Below are 19,249 nucleotides of genomic sequence, written 5' to 3' on the forward strand. Positions count from 1 at the left end.
GAGACGTTCGTTCATCTAGCACAAATGGAACTGGTTGCAGTAGAAACTTTTACTCTGGTTTCTCAGTCTGTTTCCTAGTGCCGGTTTGAAGTTCCTACAGTTTTCACTGTAAAACCGAGTTGGAGATAGTACCTTCCCATATATATGTATGGAGTGGAGTTTACAACTGAAAAGAAACTTTGTGTTCCCAACAAGCTGTTTGCAGGACGGCTTTCACACACACTTATCTCTCAGAAGTGAGCATGTTGATAGACGTTCGTTCTTCTAGCACAATGGGAACGGATTGCAGGAGAAACTTTTGCTCTGGTTTCTCAGTCTGTTTCCTAGTGCCGGTTTGAAGTTCCTGCAGTTTTCACTGTAAAACCGTGTTGGAGCTCGTACCTTCCCATATATATGTATGGAGTGGATTTGAAAACTGAAAAGAAACTTTGTGTTCCCAACAAGCTAGTTGAAGGACGGCTTTCACACACACTTATCTATAAAAACTGAGCATGTGGAGAGACGTTCGTTCATCTAGCACAAAGGGAAATGTTTGCAGGAGAAACTTTTACTCTGGTTTCTCAGTCTGCTTCCTAGTGCTGGTTTGAAGTTCCTGCGGTTTTCACTGTAAAACCGAGTTGGAGCTAGTACCTTCCCATATATATGTATGGAGTGGGGTTTGCAACTGAAAAGAAACTTTGTGTTCCCAACAAGCTAGTTGAAGGACGGCTTTCACACACACTTATCTCTAAAAACTGAGCATGTGGATAGACCAACGTTCATCTAGCACAAAGGGAACTGGTTGCAGGAGAAACTTTTACTTTGGTTTCTCTGTCTGTTTCCTAATGCCGGTTTGAATTTCCTGCAGTTTTCACTGTAAAACCGAGTTGGAGCTAGTACCTTCTCATATATATGTATGGAGTGGTGTTTGCAACTGAAAAGAATCTTTGTGTTCCCAACAAGCTAGTTGAAGGACGGCTTTCACACACACTTATCTCTAAAAACTGAGCATGTGGAGAGACGTTCGTTCATCTAGCACAAAGGGAACGGGTTGCAGGAGAAACTTTTACTCTGCTTTCTCAGTCTGTTTCCTAGTGCCGGTTTGAAGTTCCTGCAGTTTTCACTGTAAAACCGACTTGGAGCTAGTACCTTCCCATATATATGTATGGAGTGGAGTTTACAACTGAAAAGGAATTTTGTGTTCCCAACAAGATGGTTGAAGGACGGCTTTCACACACACTTATCTCTCAGAACTGAGCATGTGGAGAGATGTTCGCTCATCTAGCACAAAGGGAACGGATGGCAGGAGAAACTTTTACTCTGGTTTCTCAGTCTGTTTCCTAGTGCCTGTTTCAAGTTCCTGCTTTTTTCACTGTAAAACCGAGTTGGAGCTTGTACCATCCCATATATATGTATGGGGTGGAGATTGCAACTGAAACGAAACTTTTGTTCTCAACAAGCTAGTTGAAGGACGGCTTTCACACCCACATATCTCTCAGAACTGAGCATGTGGAGAGACGTTCGTTCATCTAGCACAAAGGGAACGGGTTGCAGGAGAAACTTTTGCTCTGGTTTCTCAGTCTGTTTCCTAGTGCCGGTTAGAAGTTCCTGCAGTTTACACTGTAAAACCGAGTTGGAGCTCGGACCTTCCCATATATATGTATGGAGTGGAGTTTGCAACTGAAACGAAACTTTGTGTTCCCAACAAGCTAGTTGAAGGACGGCTTTCACACACACTTATCTCTCAGAACTGAGCATGTGGAGAGACGTTCGTTCATCTAGCACAAAAGGAACTGTTTGCAGGACAAACATTTACTCTGGATTCTCAGTCTGTTTCCTAGTGCCGGTTTGAAGTTCCTGCAGTTTTCAGTGTAAAACAGAGTTGGAGCTAGTACCTTCCCATATATATGTATGGAGTGGAGTTTGCAACTGAAAAGAAACTTTGTGTTCCCAACAAGCTATTTGAAGGACGGCTTTCACACCCACTTGTCTCTCAGAAATGAGCATGTATAGAGACGTTCGTTCATCTAGCACAAGGGGAACGGGTTGCCTGAGAAACTTTTACTCTGGATTCTCAGTCTGTTTCCTAGTGCCGGTTTGAAGTTCCTGCAGTTTTCACTGTAAAACCGAGTTGGAGCTAGTACCTTCCCATATATATGTATGGAGTGGAGTTGGAAACTGAAAAGAAACTTTGTGTTCCCAACAAGCTAGTTGAAGGACGGCTTTCACACACACTTATCTCTAAAAACTGAGCATGTGGAGAGACATTCGTTCATCTAACACAAAGGGAACGGTTTGCAGGAGAAACTTTTACTCCGGTCTCTCAGTCTGTTTCCTACTGCTGGTTTGAAGTTCCTGCAGTTTTCACTGTAAAACCGAGTTGGAGCTAGTACCTTCCCATATATATGTATGGAGTGGAGTTTGCAACTTAAAAGAAACTTTTTGTTCCCAACAAGCTAGTTGAATTACGGCTTTCACACCCACTTTTCTCTCAGAACTGAGCATGTGGAGAGACGTTCGTTCATCTAGCACAAAGGGAACGGGTTGCAGGGAAAACTTTTGCTCTGGTTTCTCAGTCTGTTTCGTAGTGCCTGTTTGAAGTTCCTGCAGTTTTCACTGTAAAACCGTGTTGGAGCTTGTACCTTCCCATATATATGTATGGAGTGGATTTGGAAACTGAAAAGACACTTTGTGTTCCCAACAAGCTAGTTGAAGGACGGCTTTCACACACACTTATCTATAAAAACTGAGCATGTGGAGAGACGTTCGTTCATCTAGCACAAAGGGAACTGGTTCCAGGAGAAACTTTTACTCTGGTTTCTCAGTCTGTTTCCTAGTGCCGGTTTGATGTTCCTGCAGTTTTCACTGTAAAACCGTGTTGGAGCTAGTACCTTCCCATATATATGTATGGAGTGGAGTTGCAACTGAAAAGAACCTTTGTGTTCCCAACAAGCTAGTTGAAGGACGGCTTTCACACACACTTATCTCTCAGAACTGAGCATGTGGAGAGACGTTCGTTCATCTAGCATAAAGGGAACGGGATTCAGGGGAAACTTTTACTCTGGTTTCTCAGTATTTTTCCTAGTGCCGGTTTGAAGTTCCTGCAGTTTTCACTGTAAAACCGAGTTGGAGCTACTACCTTCCCATGTATATGTATGGAGTGGAGTTTGCAAATGAAAAGAAACTTTGTGTTCCCAACAAGCTAGTTGAAGGACGGCTTTCAAACACACTTATCTCTCAGAACTGAGCATGTGGAGAGATGTTCGTTCATCTAGCACAAAGGGAACGGGTTGCAGGAGAAACTTTTACTCTGGTTTCTCAGTCTGTTTCCTAGTGCCGGTTTGAATTTCCTGCAGTTTTCACTGTAAAACCGAGTTGGAGCTAGTACCTTCCCATGTATATGTATGGAGTGGAGTTTGCAACTGAAAAGAAACTTTGTGTTCCCAACAAGCTAGTTGAAAGACGGCTTTCACACACACTTATCTTTCAGAACTGAGCATGTGGAGAGACGTTCGTTCATCTAGCACAAAGGGAACTGGTTACAGGAGAAACTTTTAATCTGGTTTCTCAGTCTGTTTCCTAGTGCCGGTTTGAAGTTCCTGCAGTTTTCACTGTAAAACCGAGTTGGAGCTAGTACCTTCCCATATATATGTATGGAGTGGAGTTTGCAACTGAAAAGAAACTTTGTGTTCCCAACAAGCTAGTTGAAGAACGGCTTTCACACAAAATTACCTCTCAGAAGTGAGCATGTGGATAGACGTTCGTACATCTAGCACAAAAGGAACTGATTGCAGGACAAACATTTACTCTGGATTCTCAGTCTGTTTCCTAGTGCCGGTTTGAATTTCCTGCAGTTTTCACTGTAAAACAGATTTGGGGCTAGTACCTTCCCATATATATGTATGGAGTGGAGTTTGCAACTGAAAAGAAACTTTGTGTTCCCAACAAGCTAGTTGAAGGACGGCTTTCACACACACTTATCTATAAAAACTGAACATGTGGAGAGACGTTCGTTCATCTAGCACAAAGGGAACTGTTTGCAGGAGAAACTTTTACTCTGCTTTCTCAGTCTGTTTCCTAGTGCCGGTTTGAAGTTCCTGCGGTTTTCACTGTAAAACCGATTTGGAGCTAGTACCTTCCCATGTATATTTATGGAGTGGAGTTTGCAACTGAAAAGAAACTTTGTGTTCCCAACAAGCTAGTTGAAGGACGGCTTTCACACACACTTATCTCTAAAATTGAGCATGTGGATAGACCTTCGTTCATCTAGCACAAAGGGAACTGGTTGCAGGAGATACTTTTACTCTGGTTTCTCAGTCTGTTTCCTAGTGCCGGTTTGAATTTCCTGCAGTTTTCACTGTAAAACCGAGTTGGAGCTAGTACCTTCCCATATATATGTATGGAGTGGTGTTTGCAACTGGAAAGAAACTTTGTGTTCCCAACAAGCTAGTTGAAGGACGGCTTTCACACACACTTATCTCAAAAACTGAGCATGTGGAGAGACGATCGTTCATCTAGCACAAAGGGAACGGGTTGCAGGAGAAACTTTTACTCTGGTTTCTCAGTCTGTTTCCTAGTGCCGGTTCAAGTTCCTGCAGCTTTCACTGTAAAACCGAGTTGGAGCTTGTACCTTCCCATATATATGTATGGAGTGGAGTTTACAACTGAAAAGGAACTTTGTGTTCCCAACAAGCTGGTTGTAGGACGGCATTCACACACAATTATCTGTCAGAACTGAGCATGTGGAGAGACGTTCGCTCATCTAGCACAAAGGGAACGGATGGCAGGAGAAACTTTTAGACTGGTTTCTCAGTCTGTTTCCTAGTGCCTGTTTCAAGTTCCTGCTGTTTTCACTGTAAAACCGAGTTGGAGCTTGTACCTTCCCATATATATGTATGGGGTGGTTTTTGCAACTGAAAAGAAAGTTTGTGTTCCCAACAAGCTAGTTGAAGGACGGCTTTCACTCCCAATTATCTCTCAGAATTGAGCATGTGGAGAGACGTTCGTTCATCTAGCACAAAGGGAACGGGTTGCAGGAGAAACTTTTGCTCTGGTTTCTCAGTCTGTTTCCTAGTGCCGGTTTGAAGTTCCTGCAGTTTTCACTGTAAAACCGAGTTGGAGCTAGTATCTTCCCATATATATGTATGGAGTGGAGTTTGCAACTGAAAAGAAACTTTGTGTTCCCAACAAGCTGGTTGAAGGACGGCTTTCACACACACTTATCTCTCAGAACTGAGCATGTGGAGAGACGTTCGTTCATCTAGCACAAAGGGAACGGGTTGCAGGAGAAACTTTTACTCTGGTTTCTCAGTCTGTTTCCTAGTGCCGTTTTGAAGTTCCTGCAGTTTTCACTGTAAAACCGATTTGGAGCTAGTACCTTCCCATGTATATGTATGGAGTGGAGTTTGCAAATGAAAAGAAACTTTGTGTTCCCAACAAGCTAGTTGAAGGACGGCTTTCACACACAATTATCTCTCAGAACATAGCATGTGGAGAGACGTTCGTTCATCTAGCACAAAGGGAACGGGTTGCAGTAGAATCTTTTACTCTGGTTTCTCAGTCTGTTTCCAAGTGCCGGTTTGATGTTCCTGCAGTTTTCACTGTAAAACCGTGTTGGATCTCGTACCTTCCCATATATATGTATGGAGTGGATTTGGAAACTGAAAAGACACTTTGTGTTCCCAACAAGCTAGTTTGAGGACGGCTTTCACACACAATTATCTCTCAGAACTGAGCATGTGGAGAGACGTTCGTTCATCTAGCACAAATGGAACTGGTTGCAGTAGAAACTTTTACTCTGGTTTCTCAGTCTGTTTCCTAGTGCCGGTTTGAAGTTCCTACAGTTTTCACTGTAAAACCGAGTTGGAGATATTACCTTCCCATATATATGTATGGAGTGGAGTTTACAACTGAAAAGAAACTTTGTGTTCCCAACAAGCTGTTTGCAGGACGGCTTTCACACACACTTATCTCTCAGAAGTGAGCATGTGGAGAGACGTTCGTTCTTCTAGCACAATGGGAACGGATTGCAGGAGAAACTTTTGCTCTGGTTTCTCAGTCTGTTTCCTAGTGCCGGTTTGAAGTTCCTGCAGTTTTCACTGTAAAACCGTGTTGGAGCTCGTACCTTCCCTTATATATGTATGGAGTGGATTTGAAAACTGAAAAGAAACTTTGTGTTCCCAACAAGCTAGTTGAAGGACGGCTTTCACACACACTTATCTATAAAAACTGAGCATGTGGAGAGACGTTCGTTCATCTAGCACAAAGGGAAATGTTTGCAGGAGAAACTTTTACTCTGGTTTCTCAGTCTGCTTCCTAGTGCTGGTTTGAAGTTCCTGCGGTTTTCACTGTAAAACCGAGTTGGAGCTAGTACCTTCCCATATATATGTATGGAGTGGGGTTTGCAACTGAAAAGAAACTTTGTGTTCCCAACAAGCTAGTTGAAGGACGGCTTTCACACACACTTATCTCTAAAAATTGAGCATGTGGATAGACCAACGTTCATCTAGCACAAAGGGAACTGGTTGCAGGAGAAACTTTTACTTTGGTTTCTCTGTCTGTTTCCTAATGCCGGTTTGAATTTCCTGCAGTTTTCACTGTAAAACCGAGTTGGAGCTAGTACCTTCTCATATATATGTATGGAGTGGTGTTTGCAACTGAAAAGAATCTTTGTGTTCCCAACAAGCTAGTTGAAGGACGGCTTTCACACACATTTATCTCTAAAAACTGAGCATGTGGAGAGACGTTCATTCATCTAGCACAAAGGGAACGGGTTGCAGGAGAAACTTTTACTCTGCTTTCTCAGTCTGTTTCCTAGTGCCGGTTTGAAGTTCCTGCAGTTTTCACTGTAAAACCGAGTTGGAGCTAGTACCTTCCCATATATATGTATGGAGTGGAGTTTACAACTGAAAAGGAATTTTGTGTTCCCAACAAGATGGTTGAAGGACGGCTTTCACACACACTTATCTCTCAGAACTGAGCATGTGGAGAGATGTTCGCTCATCTAGCACAAAGGGAACGGATGGCAGGAGAAACTTTTACTTTGGTTTCTCAGTCTGTTTCCTAGTGCCTGTTTCAAGTTCCTGCTTTTTTCACTGTAAAACCGAGTTGGAGCTTGTACCTTCCCATATATATGTATGGGGTGGAGATTGCAACTGAAACGAAACTTTTGTTCTCAACAAGCTAGTTGAAGGACGGCTTTCACACCCACATATCTCTCAGAACTGAGCATGTGGAGAGACGTTCGTTCATCTAGCACAAAGGGAACGGGTTGCAGGAGAAACTTTTTCTCTGGTTTCTCAGTCTGTTTCCTAGTGCCGGTTTGAAGTTCCTGCAGTTTACACTGTAAAACCGAGTTGGAGCTCGGACCTTCCCATATATATGTATGGAGTGGAGTTTGCAACTGAAACGAAACTTTGTGTTCCCAACAAGCTAGTTGAAGGACGGCTTTCACACACACTTATCTCTCAGAACTGAGCATGTGGAGAGACGTTCGTTCATCTAGCACAAAAGGAACTGTTTGCAGGACAAACATTTACTCTGGATTCTCAGTCTGTTTCCTAGTGCCGGTTTGAAGTTCCTGCAGTTTTCAGTGTAAAACAGAGTTGGAGCTAGTACCTTCCCATATATATGTATGGAGTGGAGTTTGCAACTGAAAAGAAACTTTGAGTTCCCAACAAGCTATTTGAAGGACGGCTTTCACACCCACTTGTCTCTCAGAAATGAGCATGTGGAGAGACGTTCGTTCATCTAGCACAAGGGGAACGGGTTGCCTGAGAAACTTTTACTCTGGATTCTCAGTCTGTTTCCTAGTGCCGGTTTGAAGTTCCTGCAGTTTTCACTGTAAAACCGAGTTGGAGCTAGTACCTTCCCATATATATGTATGGAGTGGAGTTGGAAACTGAAAAGAAACTTTGTGTTCCCAACAAGCTAGTTGAAGGACGGCTTTCACACACACTTATCTCTAAAAACTGAGCATGTGGAGAGACATTCGTTCATCTAACACAAAGGGAACGGTTTGCAGGAGAAACTTTTACTCCGGTCTCTCAGTCTGTTTCCTACTGCTGGTTTGAAGTTCCTGCAGTTTTCACTGTAAAACCGAGTTGGAGCTAGTACCTTCCCATATATATGTATGGAGTGGAGTTTGCAACTTAAAAGAAACTTTTTGTTCCCAACAAGCTAGTTGAATTACGGCTTTCACACCCACTTTTCTCTCAGAACTGAGCATGTGGAGAGACGTTCGTTCATCTAGCACAAAGGGAACGGGTTGCAGGAAAAACTTTTGCTCTGGTTTCTCAGTCTGTTTCGTGGTGCCTGTTTGAAGTTCCTGCAGTTTTCACTGTAAAACCGTGTTGGAGCTTGTACCTTCCCATATATATGTATGGAGTGGATTTGGAAACTGAAAAGACACTTTGTGTTCCCAACAAGCTAGTTGAAGGGCGGCTTTCACACACACTTATCTATAAAAACTGAGCATGTGGAGAGACGTTCGTTCATCTAGCACAAAGGGAACTGGTTCCAGGAGAAACTTTTACTCTGGTTTCTCAGTCTGTTTCCTAGTGCCGGTTTGATGTTCCTGCAGTTTTCACTGTAAAACCGTGTTGGAGCTAGTACCTTCCCATATATATGTATGGAGTGGAGTTTGCAACTGAAAAGAACCTTTGTGTTCCCAACAAGCTAGTTGAAGGACGGCTTTCACACACACTTATCTCTCAGAACTGAGCATGTGGAGAGACGTTCGTTCATCTAGCATAAAGGAAACGGGATGCAGGGGAAACTTTTACTCTGGTTTATCAGTCTTTTTCCTAGTGCCGGTTTGAAGTTCCTGCAGTTTTCACTGTAAAACCGAGTTGGAGCTACTACCTTCCCATGTATATATATGGAGTGGAGTTTGCAAATGAAAAGAAACTTTGTGTTCCCAACAAGCTAGTTGAAGGACGGCTTTCAAACACACTTATCTCTCAGAACTGAGCATGTGGAGAGATGTTCGTTCATCTAGCACAAAGGGAACGGGTTGCAGGAGAAACTTTTACTCTGGTTTCTCAGTCTGTTTCCTAGTGCCGGTTTGAATTTCCTGCAGTTTTCACTGTAAAACCGAGTTGGAGCTAGTACCTTCCCATGTATATTTATGGAGTGGAGTTTGCAACTGAAAAGAAACTTTGTGTTCCCAACAAGCTAGTTGAAGGACGGCTTTCACACACACTTATCTCTCAGAACTGAGCATGTGGAGAGACGTTCGTTCATCTAGCACAAAGGGAACTGGTTACAGGAGAAACTTTTAATCTGGTTTCTCAGTCTGTTTCCTAGTGCCGGTTTGAAGTTCCTGCAGTTTTCACTGTAAAACCGAGTTGGAGCTAGTACCTTCCCATATATATGTATGGAGTGGAGTTTGCAACTGAAAAGAAACTTTGTGTTCCCAACAAGCTAGTTGAAGAACGGCTTTCACACAAAATTACCTCTCAGAAGTGAGCATGTGGATAGACGTTCGTTCATCTAGCACAAAAGGAACTGATTGCAGGACAAACATTTACTCTGGATTCTCAGTCTGTTTCCTAGTGCCGGTTTGATTTTCCTGCAGTTTTCACTGTAAAACAGAGTTGGAGCTAGTACCTTCCCATGTATATTTATGGAGTGGAGTTTGCAACTGAAAAGAAACTTTGTGTTCCCAACAAGCTAGTTGAAGGACGGCTTTCACACACACTTATCTCTAAAAATTGAGCATGTGGATAGACCTTCGTTCATCTAGCACAAAGGGAACTGGTTGCAGGAGATACTTTTACTCTGGTTTCTCAGTCTGTTTCCTAGTGCCGGTTTGAATTTCCTGCAGTTTTCACTGTAAAACCGAGTTGGAGCTAGTACCTTCCCATATATATGTATGGAGTGGTGTTTGCAACTGGAAAGAAACTTTGTGTTCCCAACAAGCTAGTTGAAGGACGGCTTTCACACACACTTATCTCAAAAACTGAGCATGTGGAGAGACGATCGTTCATCTAGCACAAAGGGAACGGGTTGCAGGAGAAACTTTTACTCTGGTTTCTCAGTCTGTTTCCTAGTGCCGGTTCAAGTTCCTGAAGCTTTCACTGTAAAACCGAGTTGGAGCTTGTACCTTCCCATATATATGTATGGGGTGGATTTTGCAACTGAAAAGAAAGTTTGTGTTCCCAACAAGCTAGGTGAAGGACGGCTTTCACTCCCAATTATCTCTCAGAATTGAGCATGTGGAGAGACGTTCGTTCATCTAGCACAAAGGGAACGGGTTGCAGGAGAAACTTTTGCTCTGGTTTCTCAGTCTGTTTCCTAGTGCCGGTTTGAAGTTCCTGCAGTTTTCACTGTAAAACCGAGTTGGAGCTAGTACATCCCCATATATATGTATGGAGTGGAGTTTGCAACTGAAAAGAAACTTTGTGTTCCCAACAAGCTAGTTGAAGGACGGCTTTCACACACACTTTTCTCTCAGAACTGAGCATGTTGAGAGACGTTCGTTCATCTAGCACAAAAGGATCTGTTTGCAGGACAAACATTTACTCTGGATTCTCAGTCTGTTTCCTAGTGCCGGTTTGAAGTTCCTGCAGTTTTCAGTGTAAAACAGAGTTGGAACTAGTACCTTCCCATATATATGTATGGAGTGGAGATTGCAACTGAAAAGAAACTTTGTGTTCCCAACAAGCTATTTGAAGGACGGCTTTCACACCCACTTGTCTCTCAGAAATGAGCATGTGGAGAGACGTTCGTTCATCTAGCACAAAGGGATCGGGTTGCAGGAGAATCTTTTACTCTGGTTTCTCAGTCTGTTTCCTAGTGCCGGTTTGAAGTTCCTGCAGTTTTCACTGTAAAACCGTGTTGGAGCTCGTACCTTCCCATAAATATATATATGGAGTGGATTTGGAAACTGAAAAGAAACTTTGTGTTCCCAACAAGCTAGTTGAAGGACGGCTTTCACACACACTTATCTATAAAAACTGAGCATGTGGAGAGACGTTCGTTCATCTAGCACAAAGGGAACTGGTTGCAGGAGAAACTTTTACTCTGCTTTCTCAGTCTGATTCCTAGTGCCGGTTTGAAGTTCCTGCGTTTTTCACTGTAAAACCGAGTTGGAGCTAGTACCTTCCCATGTATATTTATGGAGTGGAGTTTGCAACTGAAAAGAAACTTTGTGTTCCCAACAAGCTAGTTGAAGGACGGCTTTCACACACACTTATCTCTAAAAATTGAGCATGTGGATAGACCTTCGTTCATCTAGCACAAAGGGAACGGGTTGCAGGAGAAACTTTTACTCTAGTTTCTCAGTCTGTTTCTTAGTGCCGGTTTGAATTTCCTGCAGTTTTCACTGTAAAACCGAGTTGGAGCTAGTACGTTCCCATATATATGTATGGAGTGGAGTTTGCAACTGGAAAGAAACTTTGTGTTCCCAACAAGCTAGTTGAAGGACGGCTTTCACACACACTTATCTCAAAAACTGAGCATGTGGAGAGACGATCGTTCATCTAGCACAAAGGGAACGGGTTGCAGGAGAAACTTTTACTCTGGTTTCTCAGTCTGTTTCCTAGTGCCGGTTTGAAGTTCCTGCATCTTTCACTGTAAAACCGAGTTGGAGCTTGTACCTTCCCATATATATGTATAGAGTGGAGTTTACAACTGAAAAGGAACTTTGTGTTCCCAACAAGCTGGTTGTAGGACGGCTTTCACACACACTTATCTCTCAGACCTGAGCATGTGGAGAGACGTTCGCTCATCTAGCACAAAGGGAACGGGTTGCAGGAGAAACTTTTGCTCTGGTTTCTCAGTCTGTTTCCTAGTGCCGGTTTGAAGTTCCTGCGGTTTTCACTGTAAAACCGAGTTGAAGCTAGTACCTTCCCATATATATGTATGGATTGGAGTTTGCAACTGAAAAGAATATTTGTATTCCCAACAAGCTAGTTGAAGGACGGCTTTCACACACACATATCTCACAGAACTGAGCATGTGGAGAGACGTTCGTTCATCTAGCACAAAGGGAACGGGTTGCAGTAGAAACATTTACTCTGGATTCTCAGTCTGTTTCCTAGTGCCGGTTTGAAGTTCCTGCAGTTTTCAATGTAAAACCGAGTTGGAGCTAGTACCTTCCCATATATATGTATGGAGTGGAGTTTGCAACTGAAAAGAAACTTTGTGTTCCCAACAAGCTAGTTGAAGGACGGCTTTCACACACACTTATCTCTCAAAACTGAGCATGTGGAGAGACGTTCGTTCATCTATCACAAAGGGAACTGGTTGCTGGAGAAACATTTACTCTGGTTTCTTAGTGTGTTTCCTAGTGCAGGTTTGAAGTTCCTGCAGTTTTCACTGTAAAACCGAGTTGGAGCTAGTACCTTCCCATATATATGTATGGAGTGGAGTTTGCAACTGAAAAGAAACTTTGTGTTCTCAACAATCTGGTTGAAGGACGGCTTTCACACACACTTATCTCTCAGACCTGAGCATGTTGAGAGACTTTCGTTCATCTAGCACAAAGGGAACGGATTGCAGGGGAAACTTTTGCTCTGCTTTCTCAGTCTGTTTCCAAGTGCCGGTTTGAAGTTCCTGCAGTTTTCACTGTAAAACCGTGTTGGAGCTCGTACCTTCCCATAAATATATGTATGGAGTGGATTTTGAAACTTAAAAGAATCTTTGTGTTCCCAACAAGCTAGTTGAAGGACGGCTTTCACACACACTTATCTATAAAAACTTAGCATGTGGAGAGACTTTCGTTCATCTAGCACAAAGGGAACTGGTTGCAGGAGAAACTTTTACTCTGCTTTCTCAGTCTGTTTCCTAGTGCCGGTTTGAAGTTCCTGCAGTTTTCACTGTAAAACCGAGTTGGAGCTAGTACCTTCCCATGTATATTTATGGAGTGGAGTTTGCAACTGAAAAGAAACTTTGTGTTCCCAACAAGCTAGTGGAAGGACGGCTTTCACACACACTTATCTTTAAAATTGAGCATGTGGATAGACCTTCGTTCATCTAGCACAAAGGGAACTGGTTGCAGGAGAAACTTTTACTCTGGTTTCTCAGTCTGTTTCCTAATGCCGGTTTGAATTTCCTGCAGTTTTCACTGTAAAACCGAGTTGGAGCTAGTACCTTCCCATATATATGTATGGAGTGGAGTTTGCAACTGGAAAGAAACTTTGTGTTCCCAACAAGCTAGTTGAAGGACGGCTTTCACACACACTTATATCAAAAACTGAGCATGTGGAGAGACGATCGTTCATCTAGCAAAAAGGGAACGGGTTGCAGGTGAAACTTTTACTCTGGTTTCTCAGTCTGTTTCCTAGTGCCGGTTTGAAGTTCCTGCAGCTTTCACTGTAAAACCGAGTTGGAGCTTGTACCTTCCCATATATATGTATGGAGTGGAGTTTACACCTGAAAAGGAACTTTGTGTTCCCAACAAGCTGGTTGTAGGACGGCTTTCACACACACTTATCTCTCAGACCTGAGCATGTGGAGAGACGTTCGCTCATCTAGCACAAAGGGAACGGATGGCAGTAGAAACTTTTACACTGGTTTCTCAGTCTGTTTCCTAGTGCCTGTTTCAAGTTCCTTCTGTTTTCACTGTAAAACCGAGTTGGAGCTTGTACCTTCCCATATATATGTATGGGGTGGATTTTGCAACTGAAAAGAAAGTTTGTGTTCCCAACAAGCTAGTTGAAGGACGGCTTTCAATCCCAATTATCTCTCAGAACTGAGCATGTGGAGAGACGTTCGTTCATCTAGCACAAAGGGAACGGGTTGCAGGAGAAACTTTTGCTCTGGTTTCTCAGTCTGTTTCCTAGTGCCGGTTTGAAGTTCCTGCAGTTTTCACTGTAAAACCGAGTTGGAGCTCGTACATCCCCATACATATGTATGGAGTGGAGTTTGCAACTGAAAAGAAACTTTGTGTTCCCAACAAGCAAGTTGAAGGACGGCTTTCACACACACTTATCTCTCAAAAATGAGCATGTGGAGAGACGTTCGTTCATCTATCACAAAGGGAACTGGTTGCTGGAGAAACATATACTCTGGTTTCTTAGTCTGTTTCCTAGTGCCGGTTTGAAGTTCCTGCAGTTTTCACTGTAAAACCGAGTTGAAGCTAGTACCTTCCCATATATATGTATGGAGTGGAGATTGCAACTGAACAGAATCTTTGTATTCCCAACAAGCTATTTGAAGGACGGCTTTCACACACACTTATCTCACAGAACAGAGCATGTGGAGAGACGTTCGTTCATCTAGCACAAAGGGAACGGGTTGCAGGAGAACTTTTACTCTGGATTCTCAGTCTGTTTCCTAGTGCCGGTTTGAAGTTCCTGCAGTTTTCAATGTAAAACCGAGTTGGAGCTAGTACCTTCCCATATATATGTATGGAGTGGAGTTTGCAACTGAAAAGAAACTTTGTGTTCCCAACAAGCTAGTTGAAGGACGGCTTTCACACACACTTATCTCTCAAAACTGAGCATGTGGAGAGACGTTCGTTCATCTATCACAAAGGGAACTGGTTGCTGGAGAAACATTTACTCTGGTTTCTTAGTGTGTTTCCTAGTGCAGGTTTGAAGTTCTTGCAGTTTTCACTGTAAAACCGAGTTGGAGCTAGTACCTTCCCGTATATATGTATGGAGTGGAGTTTGCAACTGAAAAGAAACTTTGTGTTCCCTACAAGCTAGTTGAAGGACGGCTTTCACACACAATTATCTCTCAGAACTGAGCATGTGGAGAGACGTTCGTTCATCTAGCACAAAGGGAACGGGTTGCAGGAGAAACTTTTACTCTGTTTTCTCAGTCTGTTTCCTAGTGCCGGTTTGAAGTTCCTGCAGTTTTCACTGTAGAACCGAGTTGGAGGTAGTACCTTCCCATATATATGTATGAAGTGGAGTTTGAAACTGAAAAGAAAATTTGTGTTCCCAACAAGTTAGTTGAAGGACGGCTTTCACAGACACTTATCTCTCAGAACAGAGCATATGGAGAGACGTTCGTTCATCTAGCCCAAAGGGAACGGGTTGCAGGAGAAACTTTTACTCTGGTTTCTCAGTCTGTTTCCTAGTGCCGTTTTGATGTTCCTGCAGTTTTCACTGTAAAACCGAGTTGGAGCTAGTACCTTCCCATATATATGTATGGAGTGGATTTTGAAACTTAAAAGAATCTTTGTGTTCCCAACAAGATAGTTGAAGGACGGCTTTCACAGACACTTATCTCTCAGAACTGAGCATGTGGAGAAACGTTCGTTCATCTAGCACAAAGGGAACGGGTTGCAGGAGAAACTTTTACTCTGGTTTCTCAGTCTGTTTCCTAGTGCCGGTTTGAAGTTCCTGCAGTTTTCACTGTAAAACCGAGTTGGAGCTAGTACCTTCCCATATATATGTATGGAGTGGAGTTTGCAACTGAAAAGAAACTTTGTGTTCCCAACAAGATAGTTGAAGGACGGCTTTCACACACACTTATCTCTCAGACCTGAGCATGTGGAGAGACTTTCGTTCATCTAGCACAAAAGGAACGGATTGCAGGAGAAACTTTTGCTCTGGTTTCTCAGTCTGTTTCCTAGTGCCGGTTTGAAGTTCCTGCAGTTTTCACTGTAAAACCGTGTTGGAGCTCGTACCTTCCCATAAATATATATATGGAGTGGATTTGGAAACTGAAAAGAAACTTTGTGTTCCCAACAAGCTAGTTGAAGGACGGCTTTCACACACACTTATCTATAAAAACTTAGCATGTGGAGAGACGTTCGTTCATCTAGCACAAAGGGAACTGGTTGCAGGAGAAACTTTTACTCTGCTTTCTCAGTCTGTTTCCTAGTGCCGGTTTGAAGTTCCTGCAGTTTTCACTGTAAAACCGAGTTGGAGCTTGTACCTTCCCATGTATATTTATGGAGTGGAGTTTGCAACTGAAAAGAAACTTTGTGTTCCCAACAAGCTAGTTGAAGGACGGCTTTCACACACACTTATCTCTAAAAATTGAGCATGTGGATAGACCTTCGTTCATCTAGCATAAAGGGAACTGGTTGCAGGAGAAACTTTTACTCTGTTTTCTCAGTCTGTTTCCTAGTGCCGGTTTGAATTTCCTGCAGTTTTCACTGTAAAACCGAGTTGGAGCTAGTACCTTCCCATATATATGTATGGAGTGGAGTTTGCAACTGGAAAGAAACTTTGTGTTCCCAACAAGCTAGTTGAAGGACGGCTTTCACTCCCAATTATCTCTCAGAACTGAGCATGTGGAGAGACGTTCGTTCATCTAGCACAAAGGGAACGGGTTGCAGGAGAAACTTTTGCTCTGGTTTCTCAGTCTGTTTCCTAGTGCTGGTTTGAAGTTCCTGCAGTTTTCACTGTAAAACCGAGTTGGAGCTAGTACATCCCCATACATATGTATGGAGTGGAGTTTGCAACTGAAAAGAAACTTTGTGTTCCCAACAAGCAACTTGAAGGACGGCTTTCACACACACTTATCTCTCAAAAATGAGCATGTGGAGAGACGTTCGTTCATCTAGCACAAAGGGAACGGGTTGCAGGAGAAACTTTTACTCTGTTTTCTCAGTCTGTTTCCTAGTGCCGGTTTGAAGTTCCTGCAGTTTTCACGGTAGAACCGAGTTGGAGCTAGTACCTTCCCATATATATGTATGAAGTGGAGTTTGAAACTGAAAGGAAAATTTGTGTTCCCAACAAGTTAGTTGAAGGACGACTTTCACAGACACTTATCTCTCAGAACAGAGCATATGGAGAGACGTTCGTTCATCTAGCCCAAAGGGAACGGGTTGCAGGAGAAACTTTTACTCTGGTTTCTCAGTCTGTTTCCTAGTGCCGGTTTGATGTTCCTACAGTTTTCACTGTAAAACCGAGTTGGAGCTAGTACCTTCCCATATATATGTATGGAGTGGAGTTTGAAACTTAAAAGAAACTTTGTGTTCCCAACAAGCTAGTTGAAGGACGGCTTTCACAGACACTTATCTCTCAGAACTGAGCATGTGGAGAAACGTTCGTTCATCTAGCACAAAGGGAACGGGTTGCAGGAGAAACTTTTACTCTGGTTTCTCAGTCTGTTTCCTAGTGCCGGTTTGAAGTTCCTGCAGTTTTCACTGTAAAACCGAGTTGGAGCTAGTACCTTCCCATATATATGTATGGAGTGGAGTTTGCAACTGAAAAGAAACTTTGTGTTCCCAACAAGCTAGTTGAAGGACGGCTTTCACACACACTTATCTCTCAGAACTGAGCATGTGGAGAGACGTTCGTTCATCTAGCACAAAGGGAATGGGTTGCAGGAGAAACTATTTCTCTGGTTTCTCAGTCTGTTTCCTAGTGCCGGTTTGAAGTTCCTGCAGTTTTCACTTAAAACCGAGTTGGAGCTAGTACCTTCCCATATATATGTATGGAGTTGAGTTTGCAACTGAAAAGAATCTTTGTGTTCCCAACAAGCAAGTTAAGGACGGATTTCACACACACTTATCTCTCAGAACTGAGCATGTGGAGAGACGTTCGTTCATCTAGCACAAAGGGAACGGGTTGCAGGAGAAACTTTTACTCTGGTTTCTCTGTCTGTTTCCTAGTGCCGGTTTGAAGTTCCTGAAGTTTTCACTGTAAAACCGAGATGAAGCTAGTACCTTCCCATATATATGTATGGAGTGGAGTTTGCAACTGAAAAGAAACTTTGTGTTCCCAACAAGCAAGTTGAAGGACGGCTTTCACACACACTTATCTCTCAAAACTGAGCATGTGGAGAGACGTTCGTTCATCTATCACAAAGGGAACTGGTTGCTGGAGAAACATATACTCTGGTTTCTTAGTCTGTTTCCTAGTGCCGGTTTGAAGTTCCTGCAGTTTTCACTGTAAAACCGAGTTGAAGCTAGTACTTCCCATATATATGTATGGATTGGAGTTTGCAACTGAAAAGAATCTTTGTATTCCCAACAAGCTAGTTGAAGGACGGCTTTCACACACACTTATCTCACAGAACTGAGCATGTGGAGAGACGTTCGTTCTTCTAGCACAAAGGGAACGGGTTGCAGGAGAAACTTTTACTCTGGATTCTCAGTCGGTTTCCTAGTGCCGGTTTGAAGTTCCTGCAGTTTTCAATGTAAAACCGAGTTGGAGCTAGTACCTTCCCATATATATGTATGGAGTGGAGTTTGCAACTGAAAAGAAACTTTGTGTTCCCAACAAGCTAGTTGAAGGACGGCTTTCACACACACTTATCTCTCAAAACTGAGCATGTGGAGAGACGTTCGTTCATCTATCACAAAGGGAACTGGTTGCTGGAGAAACATTTACTCTTGTTTCTTAGTGTGTTTCCTAGTGCAGGTTTGAAGTTCTTGCAGTTTTCAATGGAAAACCGAGTTGGAGCTAGTACCAATCCCATATATATGTATGGTGTGGAGTTTGCAACTGAAAAGAAACTTTGTGTTCCCAACAAGCTAGTTGAAGGACGGCTTTCACACACAATTATCTCTCAGAACTGAACATGTGGAGAGACGTTCGTTCATCTAGCACAAAGGGAACGGGTTGCAGGGGAAACTTTTACTCTGGTTTCTCAGTCTGTTTCCTAGTGCCGGTTTGAAGTTCCTGCAGTTTTCACTGTAAAAACGAGTTAGAGCTAGTACCTTCCCATATTTATGTATGGAGTGGATTTTGCCACTGAAAAGAAACTTTGTGTTCCCAACAAGCTAGTTGAAGGACGGCTTTCACACACAATTATCTCTCAGAACTGAGCATGTGGAGAGACGTTCGTTCATCTAGCACAAAGGGAACGGGTTGCAGGAGAAACTTTTACTCTGGTTTCTCAGTCTGTTTCCTAGTGCCGGTTTGAAGTTCCTGCAGTTTTCACTGTAAAACCGAGTTGGAGCTTGTACCTTCCCATGTATATTTATGGAGTGGAGTTTGCAACTGAAAAGAATCTTTGTATTCCCAACAAGCTAGTTGAAGGACGGCTTTCACACACACTTATCTCACAGAACTGAGCATGTGGAGAGACGTTCGTTCTTCTAGCACAAAGGGAACGGGTTGCAGGAGAAACTTTTACTCTGGTTTCTCAGTCTGTTTCCTAGTGCCGGTTTGATGTTCCTACAGTTTTCACTGTAAAACCGAGTTGGAGCTAGTACCTTCCCATATATATGTATGGAGTGGAGTTTGAAACTTAAAAGAAACTTTGTGTTCCCAACAAGCTAGTTGAAGGACGGCTTTCACAGACACTTATCTCTCAGAACTGAGCATGTGGAGAAACGTTCGTTCATCTAGCACAAAGGGAACGGGTTGCAGGAGAAACTTTTACTCTGGTTTCTCAGTCTGTTTCCTAGTGCCGG

The sequence above is a fragment of the Camelus dromedarius genome, chromosome 27 (assembly GCF_036321535.1).
Source record: "Camelus dromedarius isolate mCamDro1 chromosome 27, mCamDro1.pat, whole genome shotgun sequence".
NCBI lineage: Eukaryota > Metazoa > Chordata > Mammalia > Artiodactyla > Camelidae > Camelus > Camelus dromedarius.